At 39.6% G+C, this 26,082-nt stretch overlaps 4 non-coding genes across 4 annotated transcripts; 2 read left to right on the top strand and 2 right to left on the bottom strand.

Annotated features, from left to right (window-relative positions):
* Positions 1–2,387: 2,387 nt before the first annotated feature.
* trnaw-cca (transfer RNA tryptophan (anticodon CCA)) lies at positions 2,388–2,459 on the bottom strand. Its single transcript has one exon. It is a non-coding gene; the product is annotated as a tRNA-Trp (tRNA).
* Positions 2,460–4,603: 2,144 nt separating this feature from the next.
* Positions 4,604–4,675, bottom strand: trnaw-cca (transfer RNA tryptophan (anticodon CCA)). Its single transcript has one exon. It is a non-coding gene; the product is annotated as a tRNA-Trp (tRNA).
* Positions 4,676–10,291: 5,616 nt separating this feature from the next.
* On the top strand, positions 10,292–10,363 carry trnag-ucc (transfer RNA glycine (anticodon UCC)). The gene has a single exon. It is a non-coding gene; the product is annotated as a tRNA-Gly (tRNA).
* A 1,792-nt stretch (positions 10,364–12,155) lies between these two features.
* Positions 12,156–12,237, top strand: trnal-cag (transfer RNA leucine (anticodon CAG)). Its single transcript has one exon. It is a non-coding gene; the product is annotated as a tRNA-Leu (tRNA).
* The last annotated feature ends 13,845 nt before the right edge of the window (positions 12,238–26,082 follow it).

Here is a 26,082-nt window from a genome sequence, read left to right as displayed (position 1 = left end):
AGTCACAGATGCTTTGTCATGGATTTGAATGATAGCAAATATGTAGTAAAACCTAATATTTCTACATGCATTGACTGTGGTCTGAAGTTGGAATAGCGCCACCTATTTCTTGATGTGCCAAATATTAAGCTTGGGCATTCCTGTTAGTATAATGGACAGTATCTCCGCCTGTCACGCGGAAGATCGGGGTTCGATTCACCGACGGGGAGATTTTCTACCAGCTAACAATGCAAGGCCTCGAGGAAGTCCCGGCGAACGCGTGGGACTACTCGGGAAAGTGGGCCTTGGCTCAGCATGGAAGGAGAAATCCTGATCCTAAATGGGAATATTTTCAGCGATTGAAAGAGCACAACTCTGGACGTGAAACAAAAACGTCACAAGGTGCCGCCAGGAGTTGGAGAGTGTGAAGTCTAGGCCCACCTTGGAATTCCATTTATGCTCTTTGCAGACTATGTGTGCTTGGCTTTATCAGGCATTGATCTACAGCCCCACTGGGGGAATCATGAGGGGGAAAGCGTTGCCGGCTCAGGCTGTGTTCAGCATGGGAGGAGAACTCCTGACCCTAAATGGGAATATCGTCAAGCAATGGAAAAAGCATATCTACTGGACATGAACAGCACCTCACAAGGTGCAGCAGAAGGTGGGAGAGAGTTTCAAGTCCGGGCACCTTATAATTCCTCTTCTGCTCTTTCCAGATTATGTTGTTCTGTGGGCTTCATCAAACAGTGATCTACAGCGCCACTGGGGCAGATTGAAGTCCAGTGTCAAGCATTTGGAATCAAAGTCAGCCCCTCCAAATCTCAAAGCTCAGGATTTTTCCCATTGCGTTCGGAGTCAATTGCTGTCCCAAGTGAAGACGTTCTTGTATCTCAAAAGCTTATTTCAAACAGTGCAACTTGTTCCAAACACAAAAACCACAATACTACTGAAATTTGGATGGTCGCCTCCGCCTCTCACACGGAAGACTGGGGTTTTATTTCCGATGGGGAGATCTATCTACCAGCTGCTAATTATTTCCCAAGGCTACATCAACACTAGTATCATCTGCCAGAGTAGTTTGGATACGAGGCCAACCATAGCAAAAGATATGACATTTTTAAGAAGGTATTATAGTGGATATACTCCAAGAAAGACAAAGGTTGTACAAAAGGATTGAGAATGATCCTGCTATCAAAGCTATTAATAATCAAATATAATATTTACCAATTTACATTTGAAAATGTCTGCTCTATACACGTTAAATTAATTTACACATTTATAGTATGATGTGTATATTCTCATACATTTTACAATGTATTTTGTTTTCATCCCTCAAAAATAAATAAAAAAAAATGAGATAAGTCTTATAGACTGGAATGTCTACGGTTGTATGACATCACAGCATTCTGTAATACATCAAAAGAACTAATGACCAATCAGCTGTGAGTCATGATGACGTCATGAGTGAGGTCACAAAACATCCAGAGAGGACCTTATATGTACAAGCCGTGTGAGTCTTTAAGTTCAGGTTCTGCTCCGGGCAGCTGGAGGCCAGAAGCTTCGGCAGAGACTAGGCGCTGCGAAAGCAGCTTGTCTTTGGAGGCCTCGCTTCCAGAAGACTAGACCAGATGCTGCAAAAGCAGTTGGTCTTTGAGGCTCCTCACCTGAAGCCTCTGAGCTCCAGCCAGCCAGAGCAGGGGGCCCAACTGGCTCGCCAAGGAACAGAGCTACCAGCTCTGGGGTCAGGGGTCAGGACCAGGGTAAGTGGTTTAGAAAGGTATTAGGGATCATGAATCTCCAAAAGAAAACACTGATTCCAAACAGCTCTACTGTAGTCCAGCCTATACTCTGCTCTGATTGGCTTGTAATCCTTACCTAGATACTGCGCATGTGCAACTCTCAACAAAGATGGAAGAGAAGTGTGATTCCTCACTCTGTAACTAAAACAGAGGAGTGTTTATGTATTTCACATGATTGATGTGCCTTTGATGCTGAAATCCTTGGTGGGGGAGGACACCTAATTACCACATATTGAGCTACTGCCACCCATCAGCTTTTGACCCTCACATGTTTTGAATTGATGTGTTTCGGGTGTTATGTGATTCAGGTGTTTGATGTGTTTCAGGTGATTGATGTGTTTGATGTGTTTCAGGTGTTTGATGTGTTTCAGGTGTTTGAAGTGTTTGATGGGTTTCAGGTGGAATGTGTTTGATGGGTTTCAGGTGTCTGTAGTGATTCAGGTGTTTCAGGTGTTAAATGTGTTTGATGTGTTTCAGGTATTAGGTATTAGATGTATTTGTAAATTGGTGCATAAAGTCTAATTTAATACAGGAAATGAAACCGTTGATGTTCAAATTATTGCTGGGGGAGAACACCCAACCACCACATATACTGCCACCATCAACATTTGACCCTGACGTGATTTGAACGCGCAACCTTCTGATCTGGAGTCAGACGCACTACCTTTGCGCCACAAGGTCTGCTGATGATGCATGTACAGATCAAACCTGGTTTGAATTCAAAAAGGCACAGAAATCTCCCTTTTTATAATATATGACTTTCAAGTGATGACTTGTTTTTTCAAAACCTGAACCCTATTCCTACTTTTTTGTGTCTAAGTGACTGATTTAAGTTTTAGGCCTCGCTTCCAGTACGCAGGGACCGTGCGACGCAAAAGCAGTGGTCTTGAGGCCTACTTACCTGAAGTGGTGATTAATGTGTTCAGGTGTTAATGTATTTATGTCTTTGATGTGTTTCAGGTGTTTGATGTGGTTGATGTGTGTCAGTTGTTTAACGTGTTTCAGGTGTTGATGTGTTTGATGTATTTCAGGTCTTTGATTTTTTTTGTGTTTTTTGATGTGTTTCAGGTGTTTGATGTGTTTCAGGTGCTGATATGTTTCATGTGTTTGATGTGTTTCAGGTGTTCAATTTGTTTCAGGTGTTTGAGTGTTTGATGTGTTTCAGGTATTTGAGTGGTTGAGTGTTGAGGTGTTTCAGGTATATGATGTGTTTAAGGTGTTTGATTTGTTTCAGGTGTTTCATGTGTTTGATATCTTTCAGGTGTTTCAGGTGTTTCATGTGTTTTAGGTTTTTGATGTGTTTCAGGTGTTTCATGTGTTTGATGTTTTTTTATGTGTTTCAGGTGTTTGATGTCTTTGATGTGTTTGATGTGTTTCTGGTGTTTGATGTATTTGATGTGTTTTATGTTTTTGATGTGTTTGTGCTTCCGGTGTTCTATGTGTTTCAGGTGTTTGATGTGTTTGTGTTTCTGTTATTTGATGTGTTTCAGGTCTTTGATGTGTTTAATGTCTTTTATGTGTTTCAGGTGTTGATGTCTTTGATGTGTTTATGTGTTTCAGGTTTTTGATGTTTTTACAGTGGTGCTCAAAAGTTACATACACATGCTTAAGTTGACTAAAAGAGGAATAAAAAATCATGTTTTGGAAATTATTTAATACCTAAATTAAAAAATGAGGTAAAATCCAACCTTTAAGGACACCAATTTTCTTTGTGAAGAATAACGTATGTAAATAAATAAATGTTCTTATTTAAAATACAGGGGTCATAAGTATACATACCCTATGTTAAATTCCCATAGAGGCAGGCAGATTTTTATTATTAAAGGCCAGTTATTTCCTGGATTCAGGATATTATGCATCCTGATAAAGTTCCCTTGGCCTTAGAATTAAAATAGCCCCACATCCTCACATAATCTTCACCATGCTTAGAGATAGGCATGGGATACTTTCTAAAATCATCTCTCAATGCAAATCAAACCAGGTATTAGTCTAACTGAATAAAAACCATGCCTATCTCTAAGCATGGTGAAGGGTATGTGATGATGTGGGGATATTTTAATTCTAAAGGCCAAGGGAACTTATCAGGATGCATAATATCCTGAATCCAGGAAATAACTGGCCTTTAATAATAAAAATCTGCCTGCCTCTATGGGAATTTAACATAGGGGTATGTATACTTATGACCCTGTATTTTAAATAAGAACATTTATTTATTTACAATACGTTATTCATTCACAAAGAAAATTGGTGTCCTAAAGGTGGATTTTACCTCATTTTTAATTTAGGTATTAAATAAATTTCCAAAACATGATTTTTTATTCCTCTTTTAGTCAACTTAAGCATGTGTATGTAAACTTTTGAGCACCACTGTATATGTTTCAGGTGCTTCATGTCTTTTATGTGTTTGATGTGTTTCAGGTGTTTGATATGTTTCAGGTGTTGATTTGTTTAAGGTGTTTGAAGGTTTGATGTGTTGATTAGTTTCAGGCGTTTTGACGTGTTTTATCTGTTCAGATGTTTGATGTGTTTCATGTTTCAATTTGTTTCAGGTGTTTGATGTTTTAGGTGTTTAAGTCTTTGATGTGTTTGACATGTTTCAGGTGTTTGATCTGTTTGTGCTTCAGTGTTGGATGGTTTCAAGTGTTTGATGTCTTTGATGTGTTTCAGATGTTTGATGTCTTTAATGGTTTCAGGTATTAGATGTATATGTAAATTGGTGCATAAAGGCCTATGTTAATACAGGAAATGAAGCCTTGATTCTCAAATCCTTGCTGAGGGAGTACGCCCAACTACCACATACTGAGCTACAGTCACCCATCAACATTTGACCCTGACGTGAATTGAACACGCAACCTTCTGATCTGGAGTCAGACGCGCTACCATTGCGCCACAAGGTCTGCGTCTAATGCTTATACAGATCAAATTTCTTTTGATTAATGCATACATATTAACTTTTTTCTGATTAATGCCTACAGATTAACTTTCTTTTGGTTAATGCATATACATGTGTGCATTTCTCCGTGGATTAAGCGTTTTGTTACTTTCACAGTATTCATATTGCAAATCAACGGGTTTTGAATAAAAAAAGACACAGAAATCTCCCTTTTACAATATATGACTTTCAAGGGGACTTTTGTTTTTCAAAACTTGAACCTATTTCCTTACTTTTTTGCGTCTAAGTGACTGATTTAAGTTTTAGGGTTTTTCTCTGGGTAGCTGGAGGCCAGCGGCTTCGGAAGAGACCAGGCGCTGCGAAAGCAGTTTGTCTTTGGAGGACTTGCTTCCAGAAGACAAGGAACAGATGCTGCGAAAGCAGTTGGTCTTTGGGGCCTCCTTACCTGAAGTGGTGATAATGTGTTTCAGGTGTTAATGTCTTTATGTCTTTGATGTGTTCAGGTGTTTGATGTGTTCAGGGTTTGATTGGTTGATGTGTGTCAGTTATTTAACGTGTTTCAGGTTTGATGTGTTTAATGTACATTTTGTTTTTTTGTTTTTCCCATCTTGTATATACTTAAATATTGTTCTACATTCTTATATTTTATTCTTATATTTTGTTATTATAATTATTATTATTTCATGTATATTGTATTTGTATATTTTGTGTGCTGCTGTAACACTGTAATTTCATTTTTTGGGATCAATAAATATCTATCTATCTATCTATATCTATCTATCTATCTATTTCAGGTCTTTGATTTTTTTTGTGTTTGAGATGTGTTTCAGGTGTTTGATGTGTTCAGGTGTTTGATGTGTTTCAGATGTTGATGTGTTTCAGGTGCTTGATATGTTCATGTGTTCGATTTGTTTCAGGTGTTTGATGTGTTTCAGATGTTTGATGTTTTTCAGGTGCTTGATGTGTTTCAGGTGTTCAATTTGTTTCAGGTGTTTGAGTTGTTTGATGTGTTTGATGGTTTCAGGTATTGATGTGTTTAAGGTGTTGATTTTTTTCAGGTGTTTCATGTGTTTGATATCTTCAGGTGTTTGATGTGTTTTAGGTTTTTGATGGGTTTCAGGTGTTTGATGTGTTTCTGGGTTTGATGTCTTCGATGTGTTTTATGTTTTTATGTGTTTGTGCTTCGGTGTTCTATGTGTTTAAGGTGTTTGATGTGTTTGTGTTCTGTTATTTGATGTGTTTCAGGTCTTTGATGTGTTAATGTCTTTACGGTTTCAGGTGTTGATGTCTTTGATGTGTTATGTGTTTCAGGTTTTGATGTTTTTTTATATTTTTCAGGTGCTTGATGTCTTGATGTGTTTGATGTGTTTTAGGTGTTGATTGTTTCAGGTGTTTGATGTGTTTCAAGTGTTTGATATGTTTCAGATGTTTGATGTCTTTCAGGCATTTGATGTGTTTGATTAGTTTCAGGCGTTTGACGTGTTTATCTGTTTAAGATGTTTGATGTGTTCACGTGTTTCAGGTGTTTAATGTGATGAACAAGAACAAGCACACCTTACAGGTCCCTCCCCCTTGCTCTCCGCTGCGCTACAGCCCCCCCTCCACAGCTCCTCCCCCACGGCAGAGCCTGCCGTGAACGCGCAGGCTAGTAAGCAGGGCCACCGATGCTTTCCACATCCTCATGGACAATACAGGGGATTTATTCTGAGGAGGGTATAGCTTATGTAAAAAATGTGCTTATTTAAAATATTTTATTAAGAGTCGCGCTTACTACCGGACTAGAAGTGAAATGTGTCGGGGAGAGAGGGAGTCTTGACGTAATCAATGAAGCAAGTGACGCCAGTTTACAAAACTTGGCCTCTGCACTACACCAGTCTGCCTCAGGATGTCGAAACCAGTAAACAACTTTTTGTACGTTTGCAGCCCAATAGTAAATCCTTAGATTTGGGAGGGCGAGCCCACCCCTTTGTCTTGGTCTTTCAAGGAATTTTTACGCAACCTTGGAGTTTTACCTCCCCATAGAAAGCTTGAAAGTAACTTTTCTGTTGCTCGAAAGAAAGACTTTGGAAGGAAGACCGGAAGATTTTGAAATAAATATAGAAACCGAGGCAACACGTTAATTTTAACACAGTTAACTCTTCCAGCTAGAGATAAATAAATGGTGCTCCATCGCTGGAGGTCAGATTTTAGTCTCCCAAGTATTGGAGTAAAATTTGCATCTAGCAAACCAGAGAAAGAGGGGGTGACATGGATTCCTAGATACTTAAATCCTGATTTTGAAATATGAAAGGGCAAGTCCGTATCTTGTATTTGAAGTGCCTTCTCATTAATAGGGAAACACATGCTTTTTGAGAAATTAATTTTATACCCAGAAAAACTACCAAAGACCTCCAGAGTTTTCAAAATTATAGGTGTAGAGGACAATGGGTCCGTTACATAAATTAAGAGATCATCAGCATACAAAGAGACGTTATGTTCCACTCCCATCCTAATAATACCCTGTATGAACTGTGTGTTTCGAAGCTTTATTGACAGGGGTTCTATCGCTAGGACGAACAGCAACGGACTGAGAGGGCAACCCTGACGCGTCCCTCTGAACAGTGAAAAATATTGCAAACACAAATTATTAGTGACTACTGCAGCCTTAGGGGACGAGTATAATTGCCGGACCCAGGAGACGAATTTTGGACCGAACCCGAACTTGTCCAACACGGGGAAGAGATAGCCCCATTCAACCCTGTCAAAAGCCTTCTCTGCGTCAAGGGATACTACCACTTCTGGAGCAACTCCAGATGCTGGAGAGTGAACCACATTTAAAAGTCTACGGACGTTGACAAATGAATGGCGCCCTTTAATGAAACCTGTCTGATCAACTGAAATTATGTCTGGAATGACAGAACTTATTCTAACGGCCAGGACTTTAGAAAGAATTTTAACATCTGCATTCAGCAACGATATAGGCCTATAAGAGCTGCAGTCCATTGCATCTTTGCCTGGCTTTAGTAAAACTGTGATAAGTGCCTCCGTGAGGCTCCGTGGGAGGGATGACTGTTCAAAGGAGTGGTTAAACATGTTGACAAGCAGAGGCGTGAGCTGCAAGGAAAACTTTTTATAAAACTCAATTGGATAGCCGTCTGGCCCAGGACTCTTACCGCTCTGCATGTCTTTAATTTAATTTTCTACTTCCTGTTTATTTAGAGGTCTTTCTAGGCTTTCTCTTTGGACTTGTGTAATTGTTGGAGCGCCCAAGTTTTCTAAAAATTCCGTCATATCAGAGACATTGTGGGGGAAGTCTGATTTGTATAGATCTGAGTAATATTTCTCAAAGGTGCTGTTGATTTCTTGCGGGTCCATTGTCACTTCTTGAGGTGCCCTCCTGATAGTAGGAATAAGTCTGGATGCAGATTTACCCTTCAACTGATGGGCAAGAAGGCGCCCTGCCTTTTCCCCATGTTCGTAGAAAAATGAACGTGACCTTAACAGATTTCTTTCTATCTTTTCCGTAGACAGTAGATCATATTGTGCCTTAAGGTTCAATTTTTCTTTGTATAGCTCGGGCGATGGGGTCTTTGAATATTGATGATCAATTTTCAAAATGGAATCGGCTATTTTTTCCTGTGTCCGTCTCCTGTCTTTATTTCGTGATACCGAAAATGATATTATTTGTCCCCGTAGTACCACTTTTAATGTTTCCCATAGTACGGATGGTGTTATAGAGTCCGTCTGATTAAACAAAAGGAAATCGTCTATTGATTGTGAGACGTACTGACAAAAGTTTGTATCTGAAAGTAATGTTGTGTTCAACCTCCAAGCAGACCTTGCGGGATAGTTAAGCGCAATGGAAATATCAAGTATGAGGGGTGCGTGATCTGATTCGACAATGGCGGAGTACTCTACAGATTTTATTGAAGGCAGAAGGTGTTTGTCAATAAAAAAGTAATCTATCCTAGAGTAGGACTGGTGCACATGCGAGAAATAAGAAAATTCTCTTCTGGAAGGATACAGAAACCTCCAAGGGTCTATACAACCTATATGAGACATGAAGCTAGAGATTGCTCTGGACATCACACAGTTCATATCTCCACCAAATATTAGATGATGTGTGTTCAAATCGGGCAACAAGGTCATTATTTTCTTAAAGAAATCAGCATCATCCCAGTTGGGGGCATAAATGCATACTAAGGCCACCAGGGAGTGAAACAGACTACCTGTTACTATGACATACTGCCCTTGGGGATCCGAAATTATTTCTGAGGGAGTGAATAATACCTTTTTATGAATTATTATTGCCGTGCCCCTGGCTCTGCTGCCAAAATTTGAGTGATACACCTGTCCTACCAAGCCTTCCTAAGCAAAATATGGTCTTGAACACGGAGATGTGTTTCCTGTAAAAATGCAATTTTGGTATGGAGTCTTTTCAGATGTGAGAATATCCGGGCCCTTTTCACTGGTCCATTCATACCTCTAACATTCCAGCTAGTAAAACGCACTGCAGATCCCCCTGCCACATTTCTACTTACTGTGCCATTCATTTCCTAAAAGATACCATATGGGTGGCAGAGCACGCCATGAAGTGACATAAAAGGCCATTCGCTTGACAAAGTGAAAAACAAGAAGAGAAAAAAAAAAAAAAAGTACATTACCCGGCAACCCATCCCTATTATACAACTAACGAAACACTCTAGGTTCATCCTCTGAACTACGACGAACCGCAGCGTGAATTAGACTTCCAGTAGTCCTTCTTGCTATCTCAATATATTAGGCTCTTCCCAAACATAACACAGGCATATAAACGCACACAGTCAACAAGACAACTTGAGTTGCTAGCCGATAATAACAACAATTAGGTTATTTCAAAATGGCATATTACCACATCCAGCAGGACATATAGAAGTGAACTTGTAGCACTGAAACTATAACCTGAGTGCATCTGCAACGAGTGTCCTGGCGGCATGAAAACGTTACGTCCAGTGCAGGACAGTCCTCAGAAGTAGTAGCCTGGGCTACTTACGTGTAGCAACACGACGATCGTAAAACTCCTGGGCCTCTTCTGGTGAAGAGAAGTTAAGACTGTAACTTAAGATGTCATTGTAATCACATTCAGATCACCTCAAATAAAGACACTGATGATCATTGTGTTCATAAGTGCTTCTCTTTGGGGTTGTCTTGGTTGTGAGTTCATCATCAGACACTAACACATGCAGAGTCCACCGCTGGCTAAATAAATAAAATAATGGGGGTTTTGGAATAGATATTTAGCACTAACTGGTACTTTCTAATGCTGAATGAGCTCTATCTGGAGGAAAAAGGAGTTGCCCCAAAGAAAGTCATTGGACTCTAATTGACCACTCATATACTGTTAATGGCATACATTGGGATGATGGTTGTCTATTCATGAAGCCATTCATTACTTACAATAGTCAGTTTTTTTGTTTCTTGTTATGTCTCGGCAAGAAGTATTATACTTTTGGGTTGTCTGTCCATCTCTACATTAGAATCAGAAAATCTTTATTGATCCCTGAAGGGGAACTCTGGAAAAGACTGCTCCTTCGAGCCAGATTTGAACCAGTCTCAATGCCCAAATGTATTACAAGACTTGAAGTCAACATAACATTGTCCAGCGATGGTGGTATAGTGGTGAGCATAGCTGCCTTCCAAGCAGTTGACCTGGGTTCGATTCCCAGCCATCGCAGTAACTGTTTTTAGGTTGTGGTACTTTCTTTTTTTACAAGAAGTCAGCAGAACGGTTACTTGCCCAACCTGGTTTGATAAAATCTCTTTGAGCTGCATGATTATGGCCAAAATGATAACGACAATTACTTTGATCAATATGGAGATCACGATTAATTATCACAATTATTTGTTGATTTTCTAGTCCAAAGTGCTGGAAAGGAAGGTTTCACCAATCGTTGAACCTCAGGTTAACAAGGAACAATCTCAGCAAGGTGATTGATGGATGATTCTAGTTACTTCACCAAGTTCAGGCCAAATGCCACAGCTGTAAGACATTGGTTGCCTTCCAGCTATGTAATATATGCAAATGGTAGTGGTGGGATTTGAACCCACGCCTCCAGAGAGACTAGAGCCTTAATCCAGCACCTTAGACCACTCGGCCACACTGCAATTACCAAATTTCCACATCATGACAAACACAGGCACCGTAATCAACGTTATGCTTGTTAATGTTATTGGAAAACTTGATGTAATACAAGCAAATACTTAAGGCCCCACCCAACAGTTTTGTGATATGTGGCGGGCAACTGTATGTCAATGATCAAGCTTGTTGCTGTGACCAAGAAACCACCAGCAAAATGACTGATACATTATCAGTTTAAACATTTTCTTGGATGCCAAATATTTGATTTCAAAGTCAGAATCCAATTGAGATGTAAGAACAATACAATGCACGTCCAGCTTCTACATTTCCGCATGAGTCAGCTTCCCCAATTTCTAAGGAAATATAAACAGGAAAATAGCCAAATAAGCATACATGTGCAGCTCAACCTCAAAAAGCCATAAAACAAATGCTTGTGGCTTAAAGATCGAGCTCCCGCTCATTAAACATCAGACAGGCGTAGTATCTGTGGCGCAATGGGTCAGCGCAGTTGGCTATTAGCTGAAAGGATGGGGGTTCAAGTCCACCCAGGGATGTGTGTTGCTTTGATAACCTGGAGTCTGCCAACTCTGGGATTTATCCTCCAGCTGAAGACCATAGAGCAGCCCAAAGATCACCCAAGTGGCCTTTAGAAACCATGTGCATATAAAACTTTGCGGTCATTGGTATGCAGGTCACTTGATGTAATACAAGCAAATACTTGAGGCTCCACCCAACAGTTTTGTGATATCTGGCGTGTGCAGTAACAACACATCAAGTGCATCCAGGACCTGCCTGGTGTGCAGCTTCATACAGAGACGGGTACTATCAAGAAGGGGGGTGTTGTCCTGACCAAGTATCGCTGTGCCAGAGAGTCCATGTCTCTGGAATCATTTCATTCCACCTGAACAAGTTCATTCTATCTAAGTAGTATGTGTTTCATGATTGTACTTTTGTTTTTGAATGGTAAATGGACATATTTTAAAGAATAATTTTAGAACTGTGCTGGAATTTGCAATAAAAAACATGACCTTTCCCATTTTGACAAACTGTTTTGATCACTTGAGGTATTTCAATGAAGTCTTTGGTCTTTGACAGTTACCTTGCAATCTAAAACTGTATATCCTATTGTCTCTAGAACAATAGTTGGCAGTTGGAGGAGTAATGGCTCTTTACAGTGAATATGCAAAAGAAGATGTTCACAAATTCAGTCCAAGTAAATGCTCAGCCCATATTCACACAGACCTAAACCTACTCACTTAATGCTGGTTACAATATTCTAATAATCAACAATGCCAGAGAAAAAATGACAAAGACGGTTAACAATTAACAAGCATTACGTTAGTTAAGGTCCCTGTGTGTGTTACGATGTGTAGCATAGTCATGTGCAGGTAGTGTGGCTGAGTGGTCTAAGGCGCTGGATTCAGGCTCCAGTCTTTCTGGAGGCGTGGGTTCAAATCCCACCACTGCCATTTGCAAATGTTACATTGCTGGAAAATAATCAATGTGATGAATTGTTGTTCAGATGAGGTTGTCCTTTGTGACATAGCTTAGTGAAGTACCTAAAGACCCTGTGACCCTGACTGTGGATTTTATATCTGTACTTGCAATGCCCTGTTTTTAATGACCACCCAATCGTAAGTGTTCAATGTGAAATATTCATTCATTGACAAAATTGTCGGTAACTGTGACGGGGCGCATGTCAGCCGTCACGGTAGCGATACGCTACCTATACCATCCAAGGACTGAGACTGTAGGTATATATTATGTGCCCGTATATGTTTAACGTGTTCATATGTTTCATACATTTTTTACAATGTTTAAAATCTTCAGTCTCTAGCCAGTCTCCATTTCCCCACAGTAATCTCTTAGCTTTCTTGTGCGCACATTTAAACATCTAAAACTACGGTGATTTACCTGCTTATTTGAACCCGTGGCCTTGTCTAGCAGAGCAGAGTGGCGCAGCGGAAGCGGGCTGGGCCCATAACCCAGAGGTCGATGGATCGAAACCATCCTCTGCTAATTGCTATGCTTTGTCTCCATATAAAGTCCACTCTCAGCCTGTTGAAAATTAACAATGCATCTGTTTGTGAAATGTTTCCTCCTGCTAAAGGGTACAGTCTTTATGTTATGTTTATTTCATCCATTAAAATGGAAATTAGAGTGCTCATCCCCGCTGTAACACCCATTAAAACTGGAGCATTAATATTGTATAGATAAAGTACAATAAAAACTGTAAAATGTGTATGTTTGAAGTGGTTGTTGTGCTGTCTACAATAGCCTGAGGTATAAAAGGGAGAGCATACTGCTTAGTTTGTGTCACAGGAGGTCTTAGTCTAACACTACGCTCCAGAACCCTTCAAGTCAGATTACCACAGGAGGCCTTGGTCTACTACTATGTTCCATAACCCTATCAGTCAGATTAACACAAGAGGTCTTAGGCTGAATCTCATTTCTCTATCTTACCCTACCCTTTCCCTACGTCTTGAGCGTTCACGTGAGTGCTGTCCCAATAATGTTTTTGATCAAGGGGCAAGGGGTGTATGGCCCTAGGAACCATAGACAATGAATGAAGAAAATCAAGGGAGAACGCCATCTTACTTGAAAGGAGGACACAGCAGCTGATCCACTTTAGGTCTGAAAACCAGCAACGTTTCCTAAATCATGTGTTCATGTTGTACCCATTCATTACTGCATCGGTACTGTATTATTGTAATCATTTGTAATTAATTCCTGTTCATGCACTTGTGTTTTGTTTTTGTTTTTGATACAGGACACTGATGATTTGGGGGGGGGGTTACAGGCAAACAGGCATCAGCCTGGTCAGGAATATCAGAATAGCTGTAGTTAATTTGTTTGTTTTTGGTCTTGTGTGTCTTCTTTTTAGTTTAACACATTCGTGGAGAGTTAGCCAGAGTGGCTAAGATGGCGGTAGGTTGGCAGACTCGAACATTGCACATTTTCAAAGGTGATTAGTTTATTTCCATGGTCTGCAGTACACGGATAATTAACCCATCAAACTTAAAGCCAGTGGCACATTAAACTAATAGTAGCAATAACAGGCACATGCTCCTGGCAGCACAGCCTCACCTCCCTCTCTCCTCCCAGGAGCACAAATCCCCCCATTTACATAGGGTTGTTAATTCCCACCCCACTGCTTAAGTCCATCCCATCCTAAAGCAGGTTGATCTACTCCAAACCTTAATACCTTGCCATCTCTTAACCTATGGAACTTGGTCACCAGTTCCCTCCTATCCTGCTGACTACAAAACAGGTCAGGATTTTGCATACCTTTTTATACAATGACCAAAAACAACCAAAATAAACATTCCTATACAAAGAAAACCCTCTACTTGGTTTGGCCCAGTGATGGCATCCATGACCACCCTATTCCTATAAAACAGGAAATACTTAGGCCGGCCCCTCCCTAACCAATTGTCCTGCATGGTGGAACTGAACAAAGGAACAAACAATTGTAAGTATCAATACAGGGAAAACCATGTTTCAACTTGCAACCTATTAAATGGAACTGAAACTAACGTGACTGTGTGTTACTTTACTGACCTGTATGGGACAAGTGGTGAGCAAACCCACTTCGTCACACACCCTCCCTCTTAAAACCGTTACTCATCAGAGTCAGCAATGACATTCTTCTTCCATGTCTGTACCGGACCTGAAAACGATACGGCTGTAATGGGAAAATTACATTTAACCAATGATTTTCATATTAATTATTAGGGATGAGCGAGTACAGCATTATCTGTATCTGTTACCACATGAATTATCTGTATCCGGATCTGTACTCGGACTGGGCGGGGCCTAAACCGGAAGTGGTCATATTAACCCGGAAGTGGGTTGGGTTCTCTTGAAATAGTCGGGGGTTTAACCGGTATGTTATTTAAGCATGCAATTGGTATGAGTTGATCAAAAATTGTTATATTTATTGCTGATTTGAAAACTATTTACATGACAGCATCAAGCTTCAGATCAATGGTGTTGTCATGGTAACAAACAAACTATATACAGAACGTTTTGCAACAATTACACATGTGGTTGCAATTATGAAGTAAAATGTAATGAACAAGAGTTTTAATACTCAATATAACTTTCTTTTTTAACTTTTTATTTTTATGATCAGTGTGATTTTTTTTTTGGTTCTTTTTTATTTTTTTTATTTCCACACCAGGTATATATGTGTGTGTGTGTGTGTGTGTAAGAGAGAGACACAGAGAGAGAGGGGGCGGGGGGCGGGGGGCAGCTGACAGTAAAAAAAAAAAAATCTCCGATGGCAGAGACGCAACTGGCGTCACATTTAAACCGAGCAACACGTCTGAAACCCACGTTCACCAGAAATCTACTGGTTACTATGTAAGTACTATAAACCAAAGTTAAAAACAAACCTGAAGCTGAAGAAACCCTAAACGTTAACGGAACAGATCCGCAGACCAGACTGCCTGCCTGACGGAGCGGGAGCGCGAGAGAGAGAGAGAGAGAGAGAGAGAGAGCGAGAGAGAGCGCATTTCTCCATGTTCTGTGTGTGTGTGATTGATCCGAGCGGGTTTGTAGGCGGGGGGGCGCTGTGATTATCACAGAGCGCTGCGCGGCCAGTTGAGGAGTTGTATTCAATCCGAGCACGGATATTGACTCATATTACTCGGATATACTTGTACTCTGCAAAAGTGCTTTATCCGTACCGGATACTCGTTTCAGCCGGATACTCGGATCACCCCTAATTGTCATGTTCAACTGCCCCAACAAGTAGCACTTACTGAATTCAACAAGGAAGAATATCCTTTTAAACATTTCTTCATGGAGGAAATCCTGGACTTCAGAGGTCAGCAAAACTACCCCAACAAGTAGCACTTACTGCATACATGACTCAAGTCAGTGCTTGTGTGGGGTAGTTTTGCTGTCAGATGATTTCAGTTTACTAGTGTTGGGAAGAATTGTGAAATAGACTGTCTCTGCATTTGTTCAGTGATATGTTGATGATGAACTCACTACCAAGACAACCCCAAAGAGAAGCACTTATGAACACAACAATCATCAGTGTCTCCATTTGAGATGATCTGAATATGATTACAATGACATCCATCTTCAGTTAGTCTGTAGCATTGTCATGTTCAACTGCCCCAACAAGTAGCACTTACTGAATTAAACAGTCAAGTCAACGCTAAAGTTAGAGTAATAGGAATGACTTAGAAAAATGTCAGCATTGTTTAACCAGTAACCAGGGAGAATATCCCTTTTAAACATTTCTTTGTGGAGGAAATCCTGGACTTTAGAGGTCAGCAAAACTACCCCAACAAGTAGCACTTACTGCATACATAACTCAAGTCAGTGCTTGGGTTTAGGTAGTTCTGGTGCCAGATGAATCCATTTTACTAGTGTTGGGAAGAATTGTGAATTGGCCTGTCTCTGCATTTGTTCAGAGATATGTCTGATGATAAACTCACTACAAAGACAACCCCAAAGAGAAGCACTTATGAACACAATAATCATCAGTGTCTCCATTTGAGGTGATTTGAATGTGACTACAATGACATCCATCTTCATTTACAGTCTGTAGCATTGTCATGTTCAACTGCCCCAACAAGTAGCACTTACTGAATTCAACAGTCAAGTCAATGCTAAAGTTAGGGTAATAGGACAGACTTAGAAAACATTTCAGCATTGTTCAACCAGTAACCAAGGAGAATATCCCTTTTAAACATTTCTTTATGGAGGAAATCCTGGACTTTAGAGGTCAGCAAAACTACCCCAACAAGTAGCACTTACTGCATACACAACTCAAGTCAGTGCTTGTGTTTGGGTAGTTTTGCTGTCAGATGATTTCAGTTTACTAGTGTTGGGAAGAATTGTGAAATAGACTGTCTCTGCATTTGTTCAGTGATATGTCTGATGATGAACTCACTACCAAGACAACCCCAAAGAGAAGCACTTATGAACACAACAATCATCAGTGTCTCCATTTGAGATGATCTGAATATGATTACAATGACATCCATCTTCAATTAATCTGTAGCATTGTCATGTTCAACTGCCCCAACAAGTAGCACTTACTGAATTCAACAGTCAAGTCAATGCTAAAGTTAGAGTAATAGGAATGACTTAGGAAACATTTCAGCATTGTTCAACCAGTAAACAAGGAGAATATCCCTTTTAAACATTTCTTTATGGAGGAATTCCTGGACTTTAGAGGTCAGCAAAACTACCCCAACAAGTAGCACTTACTGCATACATGACTCAAGTCAGTGCTTGTGTTTGGGTAGTTCTGGTGCCAGATGAATGCATGTTACGAGTGTGGGAAGTATTGTGAAAAGCCTGTCTCTGCATTTGTTCAGATATGACAGGTGATGAACTCACTACCAAGACAAACCCAAAGAGAAGCACTTATGAACCCATTATCAATGGTGTCTCCATTTGAGATGATCTGAATGTGATTACAATGACATCCATCTTCATTTACAGTCTGAAGCATTGTCATGTTCAACTGCCCCAACAAGTAGCACTTACTGAATTCAACAGTCAAGTCAATGCTAAAGTTAGAGTAATAAGAGTGACTTACCAAAACAAGCATTTATCCAGAGACACAATCTAGAATGAATTATAACACATTTTAGCATTGTCCAACTAGTAATACAATGTAAAATAGCTGTTACTGTTAAGTCTTTAGATAAAATACTGGGAATGAGTTGTCAGAAAAACAACCCCATAGATTAGCACTAACTAAAATCAATCCAATGCCAAAACTCGAGTTAGACCAAAGTCAAAGTCTTACAGTAAGCAACCTTTGTTGCTCATGATCTTCTCCATAGTCCTAATGTTTCTTTCTGGCATCTTCTGTGTAGTGATATAGAAGCAGTGGAAGTGGTTCCTTACACAGATTTGCCATCTTAAATACTGAATGCAGTCATTTCCACTCAACTCCACCTTCTTTTTGATCAAGTTTCAGTGGGTGGTCTATTGTAAGTAAGGAATGGCTTCATGAATAGACAACCATCATCCCAATGTATGCCATTACCAGTCTATGAGTGGTCCAATAACTTCTTTGGGGCAACTCCTTTTTCCTCCAGATAGAGCTCATTCAGCAATAGAAAGTACCACTTAGTGCTGAATATCTATTCCAAAACCCCCATTCTTTTATTATTTAGCTAGCGGTGGGACAACTGGTGAAATGTACTTGTTCTGCATGTGTTAGTGTCTGGTGATGAAATCACTACCAGACAACCCAAAGAGAAGCACTTATGAACCCATAATCATCAGTGTCTCCATTTGAGATGATCTGAAAGTGATGACAATGACATCCATCTTCATTTACACTCTGTAGCATTGTCATGTTCAACTGCCTAAACAAGTAGCACTTATTGAATTCAACAGTCAAGTCAATACTAAAGTTAGGGTAATAGTAATAACATTTTAGCATTGTTCAACCAGTAACCAGGAAGAATATCCTTTTACAACTTTCTTCTTGGAGGAAATCCTGGACTTCAGAGGTCAGCAAAACTACCCCAACAAGTAGCACTTATTGCATACATGACTCAAGTCAGTCCTTGTGTTTGGGTAGTTTTGCTGTCAGATGATTTCATTTTACTAGTGTTGGGAAGAATTGTGAAATAGACTGTCTCTGCATTTGTTCAGTGATATGTCTGATGATGAACTCACAACCAAGACAACCCCAAAGAGAAGCACTTATGAACACAATAATCATCAGTGTCTCCATTTGAGGTGATCTGAATGTAATTACAATGACATCCATCTTCAGTTAGTCTGTAGCATTGTCATGTTCAACTACCCCAACAAGTAGCACTTACTGAATTAAACAGTCAAGTCAATGCTAAAGTTAGAGTAATAGGAATGACTTAGAAAAAATGTCAGCATTGTTTAACCAGTAACCAGGGAGAATATCCCTTTTAAACATTTCTTTGTGGAGGAAATCCTGGACTTTAGAGGTCAGCAAAACTACCCCAACAAGTAGCACTTACTGCATACATGACTCAAGTCAGTGCTTGTGTTTGGGTAGTTCTGGTGCCAGATGAATGCATGTTACGAGTGTTGGGAAGTATTGTGAAATAGCCTGTCTCTGCATTTGTTCAGATATATGACAGGTGATGAACTTCACTACCAAGACAACCCAAAGAGAAGCACTTATGAACCCATTAATCAATGGTGTCTCCATTTGAGATGATCTGAATGTTATTACAATGACATCCATCTTCATTTACAGTCTGAAGCATTGTCATGTTCAACTGCCCCAACAAGTAGCACTTACTGAATTCAACAGTCAAGTCAAAACTAAAGTTAGGGTAATAGTAATAACATTTTAACATTGTTCAACCATTAACCAGGAAGAATATCCTTTTAAACATTTCTTCATGGAGGAAATCCTGGACTTCAGAGGTCAGCAAAACTACCCCAACAAGTAGCACTTACTGCATACATGACTCAAGTCAGTGCTTGTGTTTGGGTAGTTTTGCTGTCAGATGATTTCAGTTTACTAGTGTTGGGAAGAATTGTGAAATAGACTGTCTCTGCATTTGTTCAGTGATATGTCTGATGATGAACTCACTACCAAGACAACCCCAAAGAGAAGCACTTATGAACACAACAATCATCAGTGTCTCCATTTGAGATGATCTGAATATGATTACAATGACATCCATCTTCAGTTAGTCTGTAGCATTGTCATGTTCAACTGCCCCAACAAGTAGCACTTACTGAATTAAACAGTCAAGTCAACGCTAAAGTTAGAGTAATAGGAATGACTTAGAAAAAATGTCAGCATTGTTTAACCAGTAACCAGGGAGAATATCCCTTTTAAACATTTCTTTGTGGAGGAAATCCTGGACTTTAGAGGTCAGCAAAACTACCCCAACAAGTAGCACTTACTGCATACATAACTCAAGTCAGTGCTTGGGTTTAGGTAGTTCTGGTGCCAGATGAATCCATTTTACTAGTGTTGGGAAGAATTGTGAATTGGCCTGTCTCTGCATTTGTTCAGAGATATGTCTGATGATAAACTCACTACAAAGACAACCCCAAAGAGAAGCACTTATGAACACAATAATCATCAGTGTCTCCATTTGAGGTGATTTGAATGTGACTACAATGACATCCATCTTCATTTACAGTCTGTAGCATTGTCATGTTCAACTGCCCCAACAAGTAGCACTTACTGAATTCAACAGTCAAGTCAATGCTAAAGTTAGGGTAATAGGACAGACTTAGAAAACATTTCAGCATTGTTCAACACAGTAACCAAGGAGAATATCCCTTTTAAACATTTCTTATGGAGGAAATCCTGGACTTTAGAGGTCAGCAAAACTACCCCAAACAAGTAGCACTTACTGCATACACAACTCAAGTCAGTGCTTGTGTTTGGGTAGTTTTGCTGTCAGATGATTTCAGTTTACTAGTGTTGGGAAGAATTGTGAAATAGACTGTCTCTGCATTTGTTCAGTGATATGTCTGATGATGAACTCACTACCAAGACAACCCCAAAGAGAAGCACTTATGAACACAACAATCATCAGTGTCTCCATTTGAGATGATCTGAATATGATTACAATGACATCCATCTTCAATTAATCTGTAGCATTGTCATGTTCAACTGCCCCAACAAGTAGCACTTACTGAATTCAACAGTCAAGTCAATGCTAAAGTTAGAGTAATAGGAATGACTTAGGAAACATTTCAGCATTGTTCAACCAGTAAACAAGGAGAATATCCCTTTTAAACATTTCTTTATGGAGGAATTCCTGGACTTTAGAGGTCAGCAAAACTACCCCAACAAGTAGCACTTACTGCATACATGACTCAAGTCAGTGCTTGTGTTTGGGTAGTTCTGGTGCCAGATGAATGCATGTTACGAGTGTTGGGAAGTATTGTGAAATAGCCTGTCTCTGCATTTGTTCAGATATATGACAGGTGATGAACTCACTACCAAGACAACCCCAAAGAGAAGCACTTATGAACCCATTAATCAATGGTGTCTCCATTTGAGATGATCTGAATGTGATTACAATGACATCCATCTTCATTTACAGTCTGAAGCATTGTCATGTTCAACTGCCCCAACAAGTAGCACTTACTGAATTCAACAGTCAAGTCAAGCTAAAGTTAGAGTAATAAGAGTGACTTACCAAAACAAGCATTTATCCAGAGACACAATCTAGAATGAATTATAACACATTTTAGCATTGTCCAACTAGTAATACAATGTAAAATAGCTGTTACTGTTAAGTCTTTAGATAAAATACTGGGAATGAGTTGTCAGAAAAACAACCCCATAGATTAGCACTAACTAAAATCAATCCAATGCCAAAATCGAGTTAGACCAAAGTCAAAAGTCTTACAGTAAGCAACCTTTGTTGCTCATGATCTTCTCCATAGTCCTAATGTTTCTTCTGGCATCTTCTGTGTAGTGATATAGAAGCAGTGGAAGTGGTTCCTTACACAGATTTGCCATCTTAAATATGAATGCAGTCATTTCCACTCAACTCCACCTTCTTTTTGATCAAGTTTCAGTGGTGTTGTCTATTGTAAGTAAGGAATGGCTTCATGAATAGACAACCATCATCCCAATGTATGCCATTACCAGTCTATGAGTGGTCCAATAACTTTCTTTGGGGCAACTCCTTTTTCCTCCAGATAGAGCTCATTCAGCAAAGAAAGTACCACTTAGTGCTGAATATCTATTCCAAAACCCCCATCTTTTATTTATTTAGCTAGCGGGGGGACAACTGGTGAAATGTACTTGTTCTGCATGTGTTAGTGTGTCTGGTGAAATCACTACCAAGACAACCCCAAAGAGAAGCACTTATGAACCCATTAATCATCAGTGTCTCCATTTGAGATGATCTGAAAGTGATGACAATGACATCCATCTTCATTTACACTCTGTAGCATTGTCATGTTCAACTGCCTAAACAAGTAGCACTTATTGAATTCAACAGTCAAGTCAATACTAAAGTTAGGGTAATAGTAATAACATTTTAGCATTGTTCAACCAGTAACCAGGAAGAATATCTTTTACAACTTTCTTCTTGGAGGAAATCCTGGACTTCAGAGGTCAGCAAAACTACCCCAACAAGTAGCACTTATTGCATACATGACTCAAGTCAGTCCTTGTGTTGGGTAGTTTTGCTGTCAGTGATTTCATTTTACTAGTGTTGGAAGAATGTGAAATAGACTGTCTCTGCATTTGTTCAGTGATATGTCTGATGATGAACTCACAACCAAGACAACCCCAAAGAGAAGCACTTATGAACACAATAATCATCAGTGTCTCCATTTGAGGTGATCTGAATGTAATACAATGACATCCATCTTCAGTTAGTCTGTAGCATTGTCATGTTCAACTACCCCAACAAGTAGCACTTACTGAATTAACAGTCAAGTCAATGCTAAAGTTAGAGTAATAGGAATGACCTTAGAAAAATGTCAGCATTGTTTAACCAGTAACCAGGGAGATATCCCTTTTAAAACTTTCTTTGTGGAGGAAATCCTGGACTTTAGAGGTCAGCAAAAAATACCCAACAAGTAGCACTTACTGCATACAGGACTCAAGTCAGTGCTTGGTTTGGGTAGTTCTGGTGCCAGAATGAATGCATGTTACGAGTGTTTGGAAGTATGTGAAATAGCCTGTCTCTGCTGTTCATGTCAGATATATGACAGGTGATGAACTCACTACCAAGGACAAACCCCAAAGAGAAGCACTTATGAACCCATTAATCAATGGTGTCTCCATTTGAGATGATCTGAATGTTATTACAATGACATCATCTTCATTTACAGTCTGAAGCATTGTCATGTTCAACTGCCCCAACAAGTAGCACTTACTGAATTCAACAGTCAAGTCAAACTAAAGTTAGGGTAATAGTAAAACATTAACATTGTTCAACCATTAACCAGGAAGAATATCCTTTTAAACATTTCTTCATGGAGGAAATCCTGGACTTCAGAGGTCAGCAAAAACTACCCCAACAAGTAGCACTTACTGCATACATGACTCAAGTCAGTGCTTGTGTTGGGTAGTTTTGCTGTCAGATGATTTCAGTTTACTAGTGTGGGGAAGAATTGTGAAATAAGACTGTCTCTGCATTTGTTCAGTGATATGTCTGATGATGAACTCACTACCAAAACAACAAGACCCAAAGAGAAGCACTTATGAACACAACAATCATCAGTGTCTCCATTTGAGATGATCTGAATATGATTACATGACACATCCATCTTCAGTTAGTTGTAGCATTGTCATGTTCAACTGCCCCAACAAGTAGCACTTACTGAATTTAAACAGTCAAGTCAACGCTAAAGTTAGAGTAATAAGGAATGACTTAGAAAAAATGTCAGCATTGTTTAACCAGTAACCAGGGAGACTAGCCCATTTCTTTTTTAAACATTTCTTTGTGGAGGAAATCCTGGATTAGAGGTCAGCAAAACTACCCAAACAAGTAGCATACTGCACTGCATACATAACTCAAGTCAGTGCTTGGGTTTAGGTAGTCTGGGGCCAGATGAATCATTTTCTAGTGTTGGGAGAATTGTGAATTGGCCTGTCTCTGCATTTGTTCAGAGATATGTCTGATGATAAACACTACAAAGACAACCCCAAAGAGAAGCACTTATGAACACAATAATCATCAGTGTCTCCATTTGAGGTGATTGAATGTGACTACAATGACATCCATCTTCATTTACAGTCTGTAGCATTGTCATGTTCAACTGCCCCAACAAGTAGCACTACTGATTCAACAACAGTCAAGTCAATGCTAAGGTAGGGTAATAGGACAGACTTAGAAAACATTTCAGCATTGTTCAACCAGTAACCAAGGAGAATATCCCTTTAACATTTCTTAGGAGGAAATCCTGGACTTTAGAGGTCAGCAAAACTACCCCAACAAGTAGCACTTACTGCATACACAACTCAAGTCAGTGCTTGTGTTTGGGTAGTTTTGCTGTCAGATGATTTCAGTTTACTAGTGTTGGGAAGAATGGAAATAGACTGTCTCTGCATTTGTTCAGTGATATGTCTGATGATGATACTCACTACCAAGACAACCCCAAAGAGAAGCACTTATGAACACAACAATCATCAGTGTCTCCATTTGAGATGATCTGAATGTGATTACAATGACATCCATCTTCATTTACAGTCTGTAGCATTGTCATGTTCAACTGCCCCAACAAGTAGCACTTACTGAATTCAACAGTCAAGTCAATGCTAAAGTTAGGGTAATAGGAATGACTTAGAAAACATTTCAGCATTGTTCAACCAGTAACAAGGAGAATATCCCTTTTTAAACATTTCTTTATGGAGGAAATCCTGGACTTTAGAGGTCAGCAAAACTACCCCAACAAGTAGCACTTACTGCATACACAACTCAAGTCAGTGCTTGTGTTGGGTAGTTCTGGTGCCAGATGAATGCATTTTATAGTGTTGGGAAGAATTGTGAAATAGCCTGTCTCTGCATTGTTCAGAGATATGTCTGCGATGAACCACTACCAAGAAACCCCAAAGAGAAGCACTTATGAAAACAACAATAATCATCAGTGTTTCCATTTGAGGTGATCTGAATGTGATTACAATGACATCCCTCTTCAGTTAGTCTGTAGCATTGTCATGTTCAACTGCCGCAACAAGTAGCACTTACTGATTCAACAGTCAAGTCAATGCTAAAGGTAGAGTAATAAATGACTTACCAAAACAATCATTTACCCAGAGACACAATATAGAATGAATTATATCACATTTTAGCATTGTCCAACTAGTAATACAACGTAAATAGCTGTTCTGTTAAGTCTTTCGATAAAATACTGGAATCAGTTGTCAGAAAAACAAACCCCATAGATTAGCCACAACTAAATCAATCCAATGCCAATGCTTGAGTTAGACCAACGTCAAAGTCTTACAGTAAGCAACCTTCTTTGCCCATGATCTTCTCCATAGTCCCAATGTTTTTCTGGCATCTTCTGTGTTGTGGAAGTGGTTCCTTACACAGATGTGCCATCTTACAATACTGAATGCAGCCATTTTCACTCAACCACACCTTCTTTTTGATCAAGTTTCAGTGGTCTTGTCTATTGTAAGTAAGGAATGGCTTCATGAATAGACAACCATCATCCCAAGTATGCCATTAACAGTCTATGGTGGTCAATTAGAGTCCAATACTTTCTTTGGGGCAACTCCTTTTTTCCTCCAGATAGAGCTCATTCAGCATTAGAAAGTACCAGTTAGTGCTGAATATCTATTCCAAAACCCCCATTCTTTTATTTATTTAGCTAGCGGTGGGACAACTGGTGAAAATGTACTTGTTCTGCATGTGTTAGTGGTCTGTGATGATCACTACCAAGACAACCCCAAAGAGAAGCACTTATGAACCCATAATCATCAGTGTCTCCATTTGAGATGATCTGAAAGTGATGACAATGACATCCATCTTCATTTACACTCTGTAGCATTGTCATGTCAACTGCCCCAACAAGTAGCACGTAATGAATTCAACAGGTCAAGTCAAACTAAAGTTAGGGTAATAGTAATAACATTTTAGCATTGTTCAACCAGTAAACCCAGGAAGAATATCCTTTACAACTTTCTTCTTGGAGGAAATCCTGGACTTCAGAGGTCAGCAAAACTACCCAACAAGTAGCACTTACTGCTACATGAATCAAGTCAGTGCTTGTGGTTGGGTAGTTCTGGTGCCAGATTAATGCATTTTACTAGTGTTGGGAAGAATTGTGAAATAGCCTGTCTCTGCATTTGTTCAGAGATATGTCTGATGGATGAACTCACTACCAAGACAAACCCAAAGAGAAGCACTTATGAACACAATAATCATCAGTGTCTCCATTTGAGGTGATCTGGAATGTGATTACAATGACATCCATCTAAAGTAGTATTTAGCATTGTCATGTTCAACTACCCCAAAAGTAGCACTTACTGAATTAAACAGTCAAGTCAATGCTAAAGTTAGAGTAATAGGAATGATTAGAAAAAATGTCAGCATTGTTTAACCAGTAACCAGGGAGAATATCCCTTTTAAACATTTCTTTGTGGAGGAAATCCTGGACTTAGAGGGTCAGCAAAACTACCCCAACAAGTAGCACTTACTGCATACATAACTCAAGTCAGTGCTTGGTTTGGGTAGTTCTGGTGCAAATGAATCCATTTTACTAGTGTGGGAAGAATAATGTGAATTGGCCTGTCTCTGCATTTGGTTCAGAGATATGTCTGATGATAAACTCACTACAAAGACAACCCCAAAGAGAAGGCAATTATGAACACAATATCATCAGTGTCTCCATTTGAGGTGATT

This window comes from Etheostoma spectabile, unplaced genomic scaffold (assembly GCF_008692095.1).
Source record: "Etheostoma spectabile isolate EspeVRDwgs_2016 unplaced genomic scaffold, UIUC_Espe_1.0 scaffold00001508, whole genome shotgun sequence".
In the NCBI taxonomy this organism is placed as follows: Eukaryota; Metazoa; Chordata; class Actinopteri; order Perciformes; family Percidae; genus Etheostoma; species Etheostoma spectabile.
This window is presented reverse-complemented; position numbering and strand designations above follow the sequence as displayed.